Source organism: Lathyrus oleraceus, chromosome 5 (assembly GCF_024323335.1).
Source record: "Lathyrus oleraceus cultivar Zhongwan6 chromosome 5, CAAS_Psat_ZW6_1.0, whole genome shotgun sequence".
Classification (NCBI taxonomy): Eukaryota; Viridiplantae; Streptophyta; class Magnoliopsida; order Fabales; family Fabaceae; genus Lathyrus; species Lathyrus oleraceus.
This window is the reverse complement of record NC_066583.1, coordinates 338,973,584-338,980,647: the sequence shown is the minus strand read 5'-3', so window position 1 is coordinate 338,980,647 and position 7,064 is coordinate 338,973,584. Positions and strand designations below refer to the sequence as shown.

General features: G+C 41.4%; 1 long non-coding RNA gene across 1 annotated transcript in view; it reads right to left on the bottom strand.

The window, feature by feature from the left end:
- Positions 1–504: 504 nt before the first annotated feature.
- Positions 505–7,064, bottom strand: part of LOC127084492 (uncharacterized) — a 40,344-nt gene continuing 33,784 nt past the window's right edge. The window contains exon 3 of the long non-coding RNA XR_007788722.1: positions 505–698. This is a non-coding gene — a long non-coding RNA (uncharacterized LOC127084492). The remainder of the gene's footprint in view (positions 699–7,064) is intronic.

Below are 7,064 nucleotides of genomic sequence, written 5' to 3'. Positions count from 1 at the left end.
AAACTACAAAGAAAATTGAATTTTGACCATTTTGTTGACTTTGGTCAACAGTTGACTTTTTGGTCAACTTTGACCAAAGTTAACCTTCCTATTTTTGACCCTCTTAAACCTAATCTAATCCGTTTTAGCCTTGATTCACCATCCAAGAGTCTTGTGTGATGAGTTTGACTTTGTATCTTCTTGGCCAAGTAACTTATCTCATGTTAACCTCATGTGCAACTTGTCTTGAATTGTCATTTTGGCTTGGCCAACCATTGGTTCTGCATTGCTAAGCAAGGTCCTGCAACTACTACAACCAAGCATTACAACCACATTAGATATTGCACTTGCATTGGCCAAGCATTAATGTTGCAGCCAAAACCATTCACCACAAGTCAACACCAATTTATGAGCCTGCAACAAACCTGCTTCAAGCTCAAGCCAGATATGCATAATCCTTGCAGTGAATACTTGTCATTTGCTCAAGTGCTGCAAGAGGACATCAACACTAGTCACACACCATGAGATACATACCAACATGACTTTAAATGTGCAAGGCATCACAGGTCAGCAACATTATTCCAAGGTCTGCAATGCCAGGTCGATCATGAATGTGCCAACAGCAGTGTCATGCTATATGAAATCAAATTGAAGAGTGGTTTATCTTGCTGCAACCATGAGGAGAAAACCAAAGCAGCATAATAATGGATCAATGAAACCTGCAGACCACAACATGTTTGCAACAATTCATCACAAATCTTGTCAAAAAGTTATTGATTCTTACATGTGTCAATGCTAAACAACAGCCTTCTGCAACCATGTAAAACCTGTATCAAGTTGATACCAAGTCTATCAAACCAATAACCCAATGCCACTGAACCTGTAGAGAATTCCATGCTAATCCATTATTCTGCTGCACCATTCAACTCATGACTCCTGTAACAATACTCTGTTATCAACACACCATCAGCCTGCAAGTAAACCCAACCAAAAAAACTAGTTAGCTGCATGTGAAGGTTGAAGCCAAACCATGATCATTGGATTTTCCTGCAGCAAAATCAGTGTGAACATAATCCAACTACCATTTCAGGTTCCGCTTCAAATAGTGGAAACACTAATTTGGGCGTTGGGGTTGTTTTGAATTCACAGTTACCGCTTCCTTTGCCCTCTGTTACTACTCTGGCTCAAACTGCTCCCAGTTATCCATCTGCACAGATGCAAAGTAAAGGGCAAATTGGAAAGTCACAAACTGGAGCTGGGACCTCTCGGCGTAGGGGAAAGAAACAAGCAATAATGTCATCTCCTGTTCCGGTTGTTTTAGGTCTTCTGGGCAGGGATCCAACTTATAATTTACTGACTTCATCTGGCGTTGTATCAGGCGATAAAGCCAGTGAATTAAAAAACCTGCAGGAGAGCAATGTTCAAGAATCAAAATGTATCATCCAAGATCAAGCATCACAGAGTAATCAGGATTTAAAATCATCGGAAGGATCAGATGATTTAGCCAAGCAGGCAGAGATCCTGCCTTCATGTAAAGATAGTACAGTCAATTCTCCAGGGAGAGATTTAGATAAGGGAATGAAAATTTATCTGTCACATCGATGCCTATTACTGAGGTTACAAAAGATCAATATACAGATAATAAAGCTCATCAAACAGTTGTAGGTTTAACAACTTCCCCTTTGGTTGTCGACCCTCTAACCAATTCCTCGACCGGTATTGCAACTACAGAAAGCATTAGTCAATCTGTAGATCCTGTGGCTGCAAAGATTGTTCCCAGTACATTAAGCACTGTTCTTCCTTCGGCACCAGGCTCTGAATCCAATCCAAGCACACATGAATCTGTGTCAGTCAAAAGGCAAGGTCGTAAAATTCAAAACAGATTGGAAGCACACCAACAAGGCCATGAGAAAATCAAACCAATGCTCCATTTTTTTTTCACTGCAGTAACACAAATTAGTCCAAGTCGGTTAAATTCCAAGAAAACATCCCAATTTGGCATAGAGACAAAAATGAAGAAGAAAGGGTGAGTTCAGAATACCGTTTTCGGTTTTAGCATTAAACAAGCCAATCCAAACTGAGCGCATCAGAAAGGAGGTTACAGAGATACTCTTTTGGAAGAAGGGACCAATTCGAAACCCTAAGCTGGGAGATAAATAGAGAGAGCAAATCAGTAAAAAAGGAGGAATTAACGACAGAAAAACTTGGAGGCGGAAAATCTCAAACAAAACCCTAAAATCCCAAAATCGATTACCTGGATTGGGAGGCCAGCTTCTTCACGCCTTTCACCACCGTCGTGACACTTTGTAAGAACTTCTCCTTTTTTCCTTTTATCCTTTTCATATGCTTGTTGATGGAGATATCGTGAGAGTTGAGAGAGAGTGTTTCTTTGAGATTGTGAGCTGAGAGAGCGTTTGAGTGAGATTGAGAGTTAGGAGCGCGCTTGAGAGAGAAGTGTAAGGTTGGGAGAGAAGAAAGAGCGTGAGGGCGATACCGAGAGAAGAGAGAGCGAAGGAGTGAGTTTGGGAAAGAGAGATTCGTGAGATGGAGAGGACGAGGAGGAAGGCCTCTGTTACTATTCCCATTTATTTTTCTTTAATTTGTTTTATACAGAATAAGTTTTGAAAAAAAACATTAAAGATTTTGTTTAAACTTCCTAAGTAGTTAATAAGTTTTTACACCTTTTCAATTCATATTCCCATTGAAAAACCCAACAGCCAGGCGGCTGGGTTTCTTTGGTAATCCAACAGACCCTTGCTATTTGTTATTTTAGTTTCTTTTTTTCATTTTTTGTTCCAATCTAGTAGGGTTTATATATTTAGGTTGTTATTTAAATGATAACTAATGATAAATGGCCTAGTGGAGAGAGGGTAGTTTCATAATCTTAAGTGGAGAGGGTTCAATACTCATGTGTAGCATTTTTTTTTTTGGCATTTTATTTCTTTTAGCTATGTTATTTTCTTTTAGCTATTTTATTTTCTTTTAGCATTTTCATTTCTTTTTTTATGTTTATGCCTTTATTATACTCATAGTTTCATTTGTTAATAATGCAAATTTATTTTCTTTTAATTTCATCATTCATTCAAAACCATTTTTAAACTTATAAAAATCATATTTTTCTCGATTTAATATCGAGCCCATTTTCACACCCTTGTAAGTCGATTGCTTTTTAAGCATCGCCATCAACCTCACATAGCTTACTCTTGGGCTTTCTTACAATGAGCCGGTTCTCTTGCACTTACACTCATATTTCGAGTCATTTTGTTGTTTGGGCCCGATTTAATTATTTCATGATTTTTGACAACCCCCATTCATAACAAATGTATCCCTCTCCCATGAAATGTATAATATTTATTCTTTCATTCTTTATTCATATGTTAATACAAGAATTAAAATGAACATTCGATAACCATTTCAAAGCAAGATCAAAACCTCGATCCAATGTCGAGTAATCATTTTTCAAAACCTAACAGAACCAGCACGTATTCATCCACCCTTTTGTAAGTCGATTGCTTTATGCATCGCCATCAACCTTGTAAGTCGATTGCTTTATGCATCGCCATCAACCTTGTAAGTCGATTGCTTCATGCATCGCCATCTACCCTTATCCCTAACACTTCTCCTTGCTCCACTCGTCAACTCTTGTTCCGATTAGGTAGCACCCATTAGATAGAACCCTTTGTATGATAACATAGGTAAGATTCCCATATCCTTTTGTATGATAACATAGGTAAGATTCCCATATCCTTTTGTATGATAACATAGGTAAGATTCCCATATCCTTTTGTATGATAACATAGGTAGGATTCCCATATTTCTTTTATATGATAACGTTAGGTAGATATTCCCATTTGTAAATCCTAAACACCTAAGTACATATTGCATGACAACTCTAGGGAAGAGCTTCCCCACTTCTAGACCTTTCCGAGCGTCTCCGATCTTGTGGCATATAGTCTGTTCTATTGCAAAGAGGTAACTGCCTAAGACTCGATTCAGCGAGCTGCGACACCTACTGCTAGGACGTGAACACATCGCCCACTCTCCTTTGGCACAACTGGTGTCCTCCTTTGTAAGTCCATATTCAGATGGCAAGCCCTATGTAGCCGAACTACGGCAACTCTGATTCTCATGTTCAGATGAGATACGTAGGCACAAGATGCAATGTCTTGCCGAGTTTGACTAACGACTAACAACTAATCCTTGTTTGCTTTCGCCCTTGTTGCGATCCTTTCTCTCGCCCTCGTTGTGATCGAGACCTTCCCTTTCTCTTGCCCTAGTTGCAATCGAGACCTTTGTTCCCGTAGTTAGCTGAACTACGTTTTGCTCTGATTCTCATTCCCGATGAGATACGTAGGCATAAGACGCGACGTCTTAGCGAGCACACTCCTCTTTAACCCTTAGGTAGCCGAGCTACGAAGACTCTGATTCTCATATTCAGATGAGACACGTATGCAGTGGATGCGACATCCGTGCGAGTCATTTTCTTTGACCCTTTCTTTTAGTAAATAGTACATTAGATAAACACACACCCTTTAGACAAGAACAACAAAAGTGGATCCCGTAGAGTACTACGGATGCGTAGGGGTGCTAATACCTTCCCTTCGCATAATCGACTCCCGAACCCAAGATTTGGTTGCGAGACCTTGTCTTTTCCTTTCCTTTCTCCAGGTTTACTTCGAGCGTTTCCTTTCCCTCTTTTGGGATAAATAACGCACGGTGGCGACTCTTCTGTCATTTCTTTCTCGCCGGTTGTTTTTTTCGCACCTCTGTATTTTTCAGGCTGCGACAGCTGGCGACTCTGCTGGGGAAAGTGACAGTTCCTCCTAGCTTTTGTAGGTTTCTTATTTGTTGGGTGTTTATGCTTTTGTACAGTCGTTTATTTTCCGCATTTACCTGCTTTATCTTATTGCGTTCATGTACATATGTTTGCTGTATCTGTGGGTTCTGTGGGTTGTTTGTTCGTTGGGTTGGGATTGTTTTATGAGAGATAAGCCCACTACCCAGGCTTGAGCGTACATATAGGTTTTTGAGTGGATAGTCATGAGGCTTGCATGGCATGTTGCTGTGTTAAGTCGTTCATGAAGACCCACATCCAGACGAGGTTTCTTTGGATATGTTTTGTCCTATGGGTGTTCCATAACGACAAACGTTCCTTTAGAAATCGTCGACTCTGGTGACCATTTCCCGAGAACTCAGTCGAGGCCTCTCCTCCGAGACGTGATTATGTTAGCTCTGGTGGGCGCATTCTCGCTGCTCAATCCGAGGACCCCGAGACTGGGAACTTGCTTTAGGATATCCTGTTGAGGGGAGTCAGCAGAGGTCTTTTATCCCGTAATAATGCCAAACCTTCAGTGGTAAACGTATTATTCTCGACTGAAGGGCTGAAGCTGACAAACTTCTGTTCTTAGAACCTACCAGTAAGGGGCGGGCTAAATTCAGGAAACCTTAACCTCCAACCAACCCGGTTTTCTGGAGAGGAGTTTTGATCTTGTATTATATTCCTCAGTGGGTCTCTCTTCAGGCAGTGCAACCCGACAGATGTTCAAGCAGATACAGCAGTCCTGATTTCCATGTCACTGCATTGCATCCCATCATTCTGCATTCATATCATTTAACACATGTTTATCCATTTCTAGGGGGTTTACATCTTCTTCTTGATTCCGATCGGGTTTTTCTGGTTCTCTAGAGATGGATATTGGCAGAAAGAGACACGTCGCTTACAAGTTTCCAGTGGTTTGTTTGGAGCCTATTCAACAACTGATGAAGTTAATGAATCACGATTCTCTAGAAGGATTCCGGAAGGAGTACGGTTTGATTCTAAGTTTCGTCACAGTTCTTTCCAAGAATCAACATGATGCTCTCTTTACACTGCTGCAGTTCTATGACCCTCCATTGAGGTGTTTCACATTCCCGGATTATATTTTGGTCCCTACTTTGGAGGAGATTGCCAGTTTTCTCAGAGTTCCTATCAAGTCACAGTTGTTGTTCTATAGTTCTGAGTTTCTGCCCGATCTTAGCATGGTTGCTTCGGCCACATATTTGGGGAAATCAGTCTTGAAGGCTAACATGTGTCAGAAGGAAGGAGTCAGTGGTTTTCATTTGAGTTTCTTACTGGGAGAAGCAAAGAAGAAACTTGAAGATGGTGACCAGAGGGGTTTCAGTGCTGTGTTGGCTCTTTGTGTGTATGGGATTGTCCTGTTCCCTAATGTTGCCAAATTTGTGGACATGGACGCAATACGCCTCTTCGTGTTGGGAAATCCAGTGCCTACCTTGCTAGGAGATTTCTTTCATTCGGTGCACCACAGGAATGAGAATAGAAGAGGAGGATTGGTGAATTGTTGTGCGCCTTTGTTTTATAAGTGGTTCGGTTCTCACCTACCCAAATCAGGAGCGTTCATTGATGTCGAGGACTCGTTGAGTTGGTCGAAGAGGTTGATGGGGTTGAGAGCTGAAGATATTTCTTGGTGGTCTGACCGGAGCTTGCTTCGGGCGGATATTATTCACAGTTGTGGGAACTTCCCAAATGTACCGTTGGTAGGAAGAAGAGGAGGAATCAACTATAATCCTTCTCTAGCAGTTAGACAGTTTGGATATGCTTTAAGAACTCCGCCTCTAGAAAAGGATGTGGAAGAATCTCTGTTTTTCCATTCTTCGCTTGATTTGACTGTATCCCGTAAGGCAGCTGAGGCCTGGCTCAAGGTGATCAAGAGAGGAAGAACTGTGCTTGGAAAAGGAGATTGTAGGACTTATCCTCAGTATGAAGAGTGGCTTCAAGGAAGAGTCGAAGAGTTGGGTCTGCCGTTTCCTATAGAAGAACCTTTGTATCCACCGACTCCTGCGCGGTCAACAATGGTGAGCCGAGAAGAGTATGACAAATTGAAGAAAGCCATGGAGGAGCTTCAAATTGAAAACTCGGAGTTAAGTGTGAAGTTGCAAGACTATATGCATCAATTCCATGAGGCAGAATATCAGAAGGGGGAAGCCGTTAGATTGCAAGGGGAAGCAGAAAGGAAATTAGCTGTGGAGGTGGACTTCTTCAGGAAGACAGATAAGGCCTTGGGATCATCCAGTTCTGAGTTGAAGCG